This window comes from Terrapene carolina, unplaced genomic scaffold (assembly GCF_002925995.2).
Source record: "Terrapene carolina triunguis isolate 2854851 unplaced genomic scaffold, T_m_triunguis-2.0 Scaffold231, whole genome shotgun sequence".
Lineage (NCBI taxonomy): Eukaryota > Metazoa > Chordata > Testudines > Emydidae > Terrapene > Terrapene triunguis.
The window spans coordinates 8060832-8071967 of NW_020664582.1; the positions used below are offsets into that span (position 1 = coordinate 8060832).

At 45.5% G+C, this 11136-nt stretch overlaps 1 protein-coding gene across 1 annotated transcript in view; it reads left to right on the plus strand.

Moving 5' to 3' along the window:
* The first annotated feature begins 1031 nt into the window (after positions 1-1031).
* The window catches only part of TPST1 (tyrosylprotein sulfotransferase 1), a 72491-nt gene continuing 62386 nt past the window's right edge, over positions 1032-11136 (plus strand). The window contains exon 1 of the mRNA XM_029912508.1: positions 1032-1093. The gene's annotated coding sequence lies outside the window, so the exon portion shown is untranslated. The remainder of the gene's footprint in view (positions 1094-11136) is intronic.

Consider the following 11136-nt stretch of genomic DNA (forward strand, 5'->3'; position numbering starts at 1 on the left):
GTCCCCGGGCAACTGAACGCTGACCTAAATTTCTCCCAAGCTATCAAATGGTGAATGGAACTTCCAATCGCTATCTGCCGTTCTGGATTTGAACCAGCATCCCACCGTAAGGGGAGTGTACAATATCTCATTAGCTGCTTTCTGAGTCTTTTGTCCCCCAGAAGCAGTCTTGTTTGCCTTCAAACTGCAGCAACAAGTGATGGCGCTGAAGGGAATTATTTCATCAGACACACCCTGCTATGTAACCACCGTTATGTGTCCTCCTCCCCAAATGGGACTGCTACCTCTGTTTATTTATAACGGGTGGAAGTTACCGGTTTGACAGAGCTGGAAACTAGAGGGGGCAGGTCAGTCCATTGAGCAGCCAGATGTTCACGTTTGACATTGAATGGATCTTATATGCTGGGTCAAAAAATGTCAGATAAAATTAAGTTGAGCACGGTGCCTTGTTTAGATTAAATCTGACAGGATCCAGTTCTTTTCTCTTCACTGTCAGCTTCTTTAGATTGCAGAGCTGCCTACAACCCTATCCCTGCATCTCCAGGCTCTTAAGATAAAGGCAAGATAAGTTAAGCACATGGGGCAAATCCCATTGAAGTCAGAAGGAGTTTTGACATTGACCCCTTTAAAAATGGGATCCTCAGGTTTTCAAATAAATATCTTTGAGCAAAATCGACTCTCATGGACCTGCCAGAGCCTGAATTGTCTAGGTAAATAAATAAAATAAAATAAGGGGAGGGATAGCTCAGTGGTTTGAGCATTGGCCTGCTAAACCCAGGGTTGTAAGTTCAATCCTTGAGGGGGCCACTTAGGGATCTGGGGCAAAATCAGTACTTGGTCCTGCTAGTGAAGGCAGGGGGCTGGACTCCATGACCTTTCAAGGTCCCTTGCAGTTCTAGGAGATAAGGATATCTCCATTAATTTATTTATTTATTAAAATCGACCTCTCCTCATGGACCTGCCAGAGCCTGAATTGTCTAGGTGCCCTCCAACAGCTAAACCAGTCCTTATTGTGCTATCATAGGTGGCTGCAGTGGCATTGGCTTGCTGGGAAAACACAGAACTCTGAACGTTACAGCTGTGCACAGAGCAGGTAAGTGAAAGAGGAGGACCTGCCTGTCTGTATGAATATGTATAGTACAGATCGGGTATATCTGTCTGTAGTTGTTAGGTGTCTTGCAGATCGGGTGCCCTGAGCTGTCTGATGTGATTCGTGTTGGCTGACAGGATAAACTTCTGCAGACCTGTCCAATAGTTAATCTCACACCTGTGATATCCCCATATGTCACTGATATCCTCATGCACCCACATCGCCTCATTGCCTTCAGCAGAGCGTTGGGGCTGCAGCTGGTGTGGGTGGGGCTTGAGACAGGCTGTACAAGCAGGCCCTTGAGTGGCCTAATGATGCCCTCCATCCTTCCCCCATCCTTCACTAGCAATCACTGGCGCTCTCCTTTGGTCCTCCTTCCCCTGCCTCTCTCCTTGACTCCCCCCTCTCTCCCTGTACCTCTCTCTCTCTTCCATCACTCCCGCTTCCTCCCCCTTCTTTTCTCTTCTTGCTGTTCCCCGTGGCGTTCTATTAGTACTCTTTTCCCGACACTGCCCTCTCATCTCCTATGGCTCTCCCTCTTGCTCAATTAGTCTCCTCCTTTGGCTCCTCTTCCACCCCCCTGGCTCCCTATCTTGCTCCTTATTTCCCCTGCTCTCTTCCCGGTCCCATTCACTGTTGCATTGGGTAGAAGAGCAACGCTCCCCATAGACTTTCTCTCCATGTGTGTACCCGTGCGAACGTGCGCACCCACTGGCAAACTAGCAAGTTGCCTGTAAGGGGAAATGGTTAACAAATGCCAAAGGGAAAAGCAATCACCACTTGTCACTGATAAGTTGCATCGGACTGTGGAAATGGTTGCCATGTTCTCCTGTCCATTCTTTCCCTTGATGGTCTGACTGACTCACCAGCAGTTCATCTAACGCACGTCATATGGAATAATTAATTTAGCTCACATCAGTCTCAAGCAACACGTGTGCTGCTACTGCTGCTAACTGCTGCCAGCTTTAGGTGTAGAGAACTGAGCTTCCATAAAGAATCAGCTGCTTTCCACCCGGCTCAGGTTACTTGAAGGCTGTCTGCAGCAACGCTAGAGACGGGGGCGGAGCAGAGCAGTGATCTTGGCCCAAACTGATCCAAAGGATTTGGAATAAAAAGGCCTGAAATAAGGACAAAAGCTTCTCACAAGCCAGATTCGTAAAGAAGGTTTACAAGAGTTGTCAGCTAGCATTGGCTTGGAAGTGTTTCTGCCATTTTTAAAGCTATTTTTCCCTATGGAAACATTTTATAGAATTTAATAACAGGGCAGAAACCAACAGGATTCTGCAGGGTTCTATAGAAATCTCTCTAAATCACCTATAGCCGGGATTCTCAACCTTTTTCTGTCTGATGCCCCCCCAATCCAACCCCACCCCCCATGCTATAAAAACTCCACGCCCACCTGTGCCCAAATAACTGGTTTTCTGTATATAAAAGCCAGGGCCAGCGTCAGGGAGGAGCAAGCAGGGCAGTTACCCAGGGCCCTATGCTACAGGGGGCACCATGAAGCTAAGTCGCTCAGGCTTCAGCTTCAGCCCCAGGTGGCGGGACTCCGGCTTTCTGCCCTGGGCCCCAGCAAGTCTAACACTGGTCCTGCTTGGCGGACCCTGTGAAACCTGCTAGCGCCTTCCAACCCAGACCCCTGGTTGAGAACCACGGACCTATAGAATGTAACAGAGACATTTCCGCTTTCGGCAGAATTCTTAAAACAACTTCAGGAGTTTAAAAGAGATCCAGTGCACAGAATACTGGAGTCAGGAGACCTTGATACTGTTCCAGACCCTGCCACTGAGTTGCTGTGCAACCTTAGGCAAGTCACTTACCCGCTCTGTGCCTCAGTTTTCCCACCTGTAAAATGGAGGTAATGCTCATCTTCCTAAAATCTTTTTGAAAAATGCTACCAAGAGCCAGATGATTATGTGGTTTTATTCATTATATCTCTGCTTATGGACTAAAAATGATGCCTCTCAGCTCATGCCATCTAAGGACAGAAAGTAAAACATTTACCTCATTTATCCATCCCTGATCCCCTTCCTGTGGTGCTGATGCCAAATTTAGCCAACAGATAAGATGTCAAGTATACAGAAAAGCTCATTGGATGCAGTGTCCAAACGATCAGAGTTTCACAATGATATCAACATTCGCATCAGAGCAAAACAAAGGTGAGGAAAGGATTTAAAAAACAAATCTGTGTCCCTCCTCTGTATCTTGTCCTCGGCAGGCTTCCTTTTGTTCTCCCAGGGGATGGCCCATAGGCTAGAACCTCACTCATTACATCAACAAGTGTCCTCACCGTGTGCCTTGAAGGCCTGATTTAATAAAAAAGGCACTAAACCCTTCTGGTAATAACTGAGAACTCAGCTATTCTCCCCAATGTGTATTTATTCCTGGGCAGATCACTCCTGGGTGAGGGATGCATACCCCAGTGTTGAGTCTTTCTCAGAAAACTGTATTTTTGGAAACATTGCTAGAGAGCATCCTGCTAGCATCTTAACATCACCCCAGTGATCATGGCAAGGTGCAGTTACCGAAATGCCTGTACTTGCCATTAGCTATTCCAGAAGCAGCAGAACAGGAATTGCGACATCTCTGAAAAGAGATTGAATTTGATTCTTTCATTTAACACTTGAGCTCATTCAAAAAGAGAAATAACAGCCTCCCCTATAAACACTGAATGTTGCATTCTGGGAGGAAAATAGTCTTTGCATGCAGTATCATCTGCTCTTTAAGTGCTCATTATATTCCAGCCAGAAACCAAGCCTATGTGTATGATCACTAGTGTTGCTAATAAAAACAATGTTGTTCTTTCAGCGCTTTAAAAAAAAAAAAAAAAAAGTTCACACTTTTACTGTTCCTCGAAAACTAGCCAGCTAATAAAAAGAAGAGTGACTCACTGGACGTGCATTGTACAGTCACTTCTTTCAAAGGAACGTCTGTGCCTCATAAGTAAGTTAGATGCCAAAATATTTAGATGACAAGACATTTTTGTTTTTCAAATCTGCCTGAGTGGCAACTGGAAAGTGATAGTCTCCTGTTTTTATGCTGGAGATGCTGGCACTGCAGAGTAATTCATCGTACAGCAAGCAAAAGGCAGCAATAGGAAAAGGTTTTCACAGATGTTTCACTGCCATACTTGTAAACAGAGCTCAGTTTGAATAGCTTTAAATTGATGCAAACAAAATTCCATTTCTTTGGCACTGAATCTTTGAAACACCAGAGCTGAAGCTGGACCCCCCTCATACCATTCCCAAGACTCAGATGAGATCATTTCTGTATTACTCGCATTATAATTAAACTAATGGATATATAGCTCATGAACTGGCCATTACATGTTCTACAACCCTCCATTCATCTTACATACTCAGGGCTTGCCCTGCACGGTGCTGAGTACCCTCAGCTCCCAAAGAACCCATGGTGAACTCAGTATCTTGCAAGATGAGGCCCTTAGACAGCACAACTCATTTCCACCTTAAAAGGCCAGGATGGAGTGCTGGGATACTTCCCCTGTGGTTAGCACTCTGCACTAGTAGATGAAAAAACCCACATCAAGTCGCTTGCCTCCTGGGCCAGCTAGTACTGCGGGGGAGCTTTGCATAAACAGACCTAGAAGTAGGGAACTCCGTCAATAACACTCCAGTTTGCCTGCTTGTTGATCTAGTAGCAGCCCGAAAGTCTCCTAAAAGAATTGCAGGGCAAAAGGTCTCTGTGAGGTAGAGTCTTTATAGAGAGGGGAGGTAAAGAAGGGGGGGAAATTGGGTGAAGGAATCTTCATAGACAATACCCCCCTCCCCAAAAGCAGAATAGCATGCGATCTGTGCGCAACCATCAAGCCACATAGGCAGCTGTTTGCAAGCCAAGAATATGGAAAGATGCAAAAGAGGGGGAGCATTCACTCATGCTTTGTGACTGGAAACGCGGCTATTTATTGAACAGCTAAAGCTGCACAAAGACTGGAAAAAAAGCACAACTTTATACATCCCGAGGCACTGTACAGATGGGGAAAAAATCTTCTTATGAAATGTCTAGTGCTCTATGCCGACTCGAGCAGAGATGAAAGTTGCATGCAGATATTCATAGCATAATTATTTTTCCAGGTTGAAAATGCTAGAGAGCACACGAAAAGACCAATTTTTAGCTGTCTTGTGTATATAAGATGAGTGACAGACGCAGGGATATAGAGCCTTTGATCTGTAGGCTGCTGGCTGTCTTGGGTTATTCGTGAGTAAGGGTCACTACCATATGAAAGGAGTTTGATGGTCTATGTGCCATGAGTTTGGTGGTCTCAATCCAGTTCCTATTGAACTGGTATCCACACCAGAAAAACCATCATAACAGATAGTGCCCCTGTTGTCCGTGTGATCAGACACACCAAGGGCTAAACAGTGGGCTTGGAAGCTGAACTATCCTCTCCTTTCCAGAGGTATCCTCAGCCAACAGGGTGTAGGTGTACAGGTTGGTTAGTGTGGGGGTGCTTGTACTGCAGTAGATCTACAGATAATAGAGCAAACAGGCCTGATTCTCTGTGGCCCCCACACCTTCCACAGGATGCTGCATTTTGTGTCCCCTGTGCCGGCAGCGGGAGATTGTGCCCATGCTGTGGACTCTGTGTAGCTTTGCAGGTCATGAGATCTGAGACATTTTAGCACTGCCAATACAGAATTAGCTGTCAAGGTGAACACTACAAGTTGCATTTAAAGCATAATCAATACACAAGATAGTCAGGCCAGAGAAATAAAATGGGTAGCTGTTGAAAGTCATAAAGAATAAAATCAATGTGCCCCTGGAAAACAGAAAAAGACATCAACATTCTTCCAAGTCAAACAGCATTTCTTATGGTTTAATGGCTAGCAGGTTTATTTTGTCAGGAAGATAGGCTGCATTAGGCATAAGGCATGATTTGAGGCATAGAGATGTATATATTTAGCAGACGTTAAACTTCTTTAACTCTGTTGTGAGGAGGTGTGGACAGATGTCCTCAAATTAATGTCTGTTGTGCCAGTTATCCCTGAGCTTAGGAGATCACGAACACAATTCTCCAACTTTGGAGCTTGAGTCTTTCCATTGACTTCAACGGGCTTTGGCCAGGTTCTTTGGGAGCAGCCTCCTCTTCTGCCTATATGTTAAAGATGAACTCAGGGTCTAGTCTCCAGGCTGAGTCCCAGGTACTACCACTGCTTGCTTCCCTATGCTCTCTAACAAGCAGTGAGTCTTGGGGCACCCCAAAGAGCCATGCTTTCCTGATTGTTTGATTCTGGCATCTGGAGAAACCAACAGAACTTACAAGTAAGTTCCTTGGGGCAGGGATTGTCTTTTGGGTCTGTGTTTGTACAGCACCAAGCACAATGGGGACCTGCTCCATGACTAAGGCTCCTGTGTGTTCCAGTAATAAAAATAACAACAGTCCCTGGCCAAGTTAGTGCGTGTTCAGCCGAGGGACAGTTTAGCAGGGTCCACTATAGAATAGGAAGCAAAATTTATCATTCAAGCCTCGATTCAGCCAAACACTTACGTGCATGCTTAACTAAAAAACATGAACTTAAGTCTATCCTTATTTGGCAAAGCATTTAAATACATGCTTAATCGAGTCGACTTAAGCATGTGCTTCAAGTTAAGTATGTGTTTGGGCACTGATTCAGCTAAGCAGTAAGATGGAGTCATGGCAGAGGCTGCTGAGTGATGTGAGCAGGTCCAGCCCAGTATTAGCGGTTCAAGTCCCAAGCACCAGTATTGGTACATATGCCATGGGCTTGGAGCTGCTACCCTAATTTATCTTAGGGACAAAAGAGTTCCCCATGCTTATCTTATAAACCAGGCCCAGTAACAAGGACTCTCAACACCATATCATGCCAGCACCGTCCTTCAAATTTCTGACAGCTGGGAACCTGGCCCCCTGCTCCTTAATTGTGCCTCACCCGTTGCCTGGACAGATCACCTGCAGAGGTGAGGGGAGTGGAGTTCAGTCTCCATGGACCACTCAGTCCTTGGCTTCTCTGCTGAAACTGGCAACAGGGGCGTCAGTTGTAAGACTGGTCCTGTGCTATGCATACGTGTGTGTTAGGAACTAAACTTAAGTCACCAAACTCATATAGGCCTCTGAACTGCTCTTAAATGGCAACGACTTTCAAGGGTCAGTTCTCCCCTGCATCTGCTCTTTGCTAACAGAGACCCAAGCCCACTTCCCTGACTGCTCTCCTTGGCACTGGTGTATCTGAAAGCTGCAGGGGGCAACTTTAACTTACGCTGCTGCGCGGCAAACCTTCCATCAGCAGAGAATCAGGTAGAGCGGAGCCTTGCTCCGCCAGCACCCCTCCGTTCTCCTCCCATTTTCTCATTGACTTAAATAAAGTGAGGATTTCACCTAAAGGCTGTGGCTAAACCCAGCATAGCCAAACCCAGCTTTTCTGACACTCCAGGTCCTTTGCGTTAGCCACATGATCATTCTTCCCCTTAGTGCTCATGGTATCTGTGTGTAGCATTTGGTGCACGCTGTAGAACCCCCAGGCTAGAGTACTTTCACATCTGTCCAGAGGCAAAAAGAAATAAATATTAGCCACAGATGATTAGGTTCGCTGTCAGACAATTAGCAGTTAATGCTATAATGTAACACAGTGTTTTATACACTGGCTTCGACAACTTCTTTGCTGAGCGTTAGGATCTCGGTTAGTGTGTCTGCCTCTTGGAACAGGGCAACAAGATTTTGTGTGTACACTGTATAATGAAATGTTTAACAGCCTACTTGAACTATGGCTTCACTTTCACTACAAGTGTTAATTAAGGAAGGGAAACACGGGTCACTGTTAGGCACCAGCCATATGCAGTGGCGTTTTTATTTTCCTCTTTCTCTGGGAGGATATTTATTTTGTTTTGGAGGCACTGCTCCATTGCAGCAGACAAGCAGTCTTTACAAGGGACTGAACATGTGAATCAAAATGAATGCCATTAAAAACCCAAACAACAGTAAAACAATAAAATAAACTGAAAAGAGCTGTTTAATGGACTGAAGTGAACTGCCTGGCTCAGGGGACTGGTAACAGGATACAGAGGGTTTCATCTCTAAAACACCAGTTCAAATCCAGCCCTGATTGGTCGTAAGTAACATTTATTGCCCTCTGATGAGCCCATGTGAAAGGAATGTATGGGTCTGTCCAGTTTTTAGTGGACATATGTCTGTATTACAAAAAACCCAAACCAAACACCACAATGCACCACCTCTGTAGGTGCAGCGTGGAGACTGAATATCTAATTTCTCTCACTGCTAGTGATGGGTTCTGCTTGTCATCATTGTGTGGCAAACGGAGGAAAGCCTCTGCCTGGGCACTACCTGTCCTGCTGACAAAGGAGAGAACGTAGGGGTGGCAGGCTTGTCCGTACAGCGCCATTCACCAGAGTTAAATACGTTTAAAAATGAGGCAGATTTTCAAAAGAGGTCAGCACCCCATGGCTCTGATTTAGGGACCTAAGTGCGTGGCTAGAGTTTCAAAAGCATTCCGTTCCCATTTAGTATCATTCACTTGCTTGTTCTGTGGTAGTGTCTCATGGCCAGGACTTCACTGTATAAACATACAATAGAGACAGTCCCTGCCCAGAAAGGTGCCTAACTGAAGTGGTCAGATTGATTTTCAAAAGGGATCTGCTTCCAGCAGTGCCCTGGGATCTAGTTGTGGATGCTGAACCCTTGAAAACCTGGCCCTCAGTCGATGGATCCTTTCCTAATGTCAACCTATTGCAACCTTAAAACGCCTCATTCTCCCGCATGTAAGCATCTACTGTTGCTACTATCCTTGGTTTCTTTTTTACAACTGCAAATAAAATGCATAGTGCCACATATTAACCCAGTTTCAGTAAAGACCAATTGTTTGGGCTCATTGAGGGCTCTGCCTGCTGCTGAGTTTTTTAATACAAGAATTTCAGTTGGATGTGCCGCGTTCGCTCCCTTACAGCAGTGTAAATCAGGAGTAACTCCATTGACTTCAGTGCAGTTACAGCAGTAAAGCTGATGCGAGACTAGAATCATGGGCCCCGGGTATTATTATTTGTTAGGGGATAGGGTCTCATAAGAACAGCCACCTCAGTTTGCAATCTTGTTAATAGTCTCAGCACGTCTGAAGAAGCACAATAGAATTAATCTCTTAAAAATATTCAAGAGAGTCCTCTGAATGCCAGCACTCATTTTCTACCCCTGGCAAGCAAGAGGAAAATTAGGCACTTTCTTATAAATTTTGTGGGCGGCATCGGCAGCAAGAACTGGCTCGTTGCTATTAATGGAAAGTATGTCCCTTCAGGCTCATAAAAGTTTTAAGACATGCTGTTTGGAAGGTCTACGTTAAATCAGATAATGGTATGTTATTAATTTTTTCATCTCATCCTTCTTAATGGCATCAGTCAATTCAGTCATCAGCCTTTTACTGTTTCATGAGTATCAGCCGATGGTAAAATGTATTCCGTTACTGTCTTTGGAATCTGTCACTGGAATCTGTATCATCTCACTGGGAAATTCAGAGAGTAATGCCTGTGAAACTATATTAGGGGATTTGAGATTGAAATGGCTGCATTCTGTAGGAGATGGACCACTGAGGATACAAAGACTCTTTAATGATGACTAATAACCATCTTTCAAATGCTTAACTACCTAGCACAGAGAGTGGATTTCATAGATCAGGTTTACTGGGCATACCTAGTTTTTTAGACAGGCATCTTGTTAAATACCTCCAACCGATATTTTCTTTTGCCAAGGAATATGAACAGGGGCAGGTGGGAGACGGATGGACGGAACATTCCCATGCCCTTGGTCACAGGACCTGGGCAGCCTACAAACATGTTTCTTCTTAATATGCTTCTGCAGCATATAGTGACATTTTTGAGATGTGTATCTGTCAGTATATGGTGGAAATCTCCAAGTCACCTGGACTAGGACCTCTAGGTATAGAGAAGTAGCTATCACTGTGATTGTTATTGAGCCAGATTCTAATCTTGTTTCCCCCTCCTCTGTGGTGTAAAAGCTGGTTTTATATATAGAGTAGTGATGGCAGAATTGTCATCAAAAGGTTCCAGACATGATGGACGTGGGGTCTGATTCTGGTTCTAAAGGGCAATATATCTGTAAGCAGCCCGAGAACACTTGAAGAAGCTTTATGATTAGGGCTCTACCAAATTCATGGCCATGAAAAACGCATCACGGACCGTGAAATCTGGTCCTCCCCTCCCTCCCCCCGTGAAATCTGGTCTTTTGTTTGCTTTTACCTTATACTATATAGATTTCCTGGGGAGACCAGAGTTTCTCAAATTGGGGGTCCTGACCCAAAAGGCAGTTGCGGGGGGGGTGGGGGGGTCAAATGGTTATTTTAGGGGGATTACCACCCTTACTTCTGTGCTGCCTTTAGAGCTGGGTGGCCGGAGAGTAGCGGCTGTTGGCTGGCACCCAGCTCTGAAGGCAGCACCTGCCAGCAGCAGCGCAGAAATAAGGGTGGCAATGCCATACCAGGCCACCCTTCTGTGCTGCTGCCTTCAGAGCTGGGCGGCTGGAGAGTGGCAGCTGCTGACTGAGGGCCCAGCTCTAAAGGCAGCAGCACAGAAGTAAGGGTGGCAGTACCATACATTGCCATTCTTACTTCTCCGCCTCTGCTGGCAGTGGCTCTGCCTTCAGAGGTGGGCTCCTGGCCAGCTGCCCCCGCTCTCCAGCTGCTCAGCTCTGAAGGCAGTGCTGCCGCTGGCAGCAGTGCAGAAGTATAGGTAGCAGTACCGCAACCCCCCCCCTATAATAACCTTGCGACCCTCCCCCCCAACTCCTTTTCGGGTCGGGACCCCACAATTACAACACCGTGAAATTTCAGATTTAAATAGCTGAAATCATGACATTTACAATTTTTAAAACCCTATGACTGTGAAATTGACCAAAATGGACTGTGAATTTGATAGGGCCCTATTTATGATGGAATTAAGCTCTCTTATACCAGTTCTCTTATACTCTTGCTTATACCAGACTTCTAAGAAAGTTTATTTGTGTATCCTTTTAATTTCATCCACCCATTATTGCACTATGCTTAGAAATG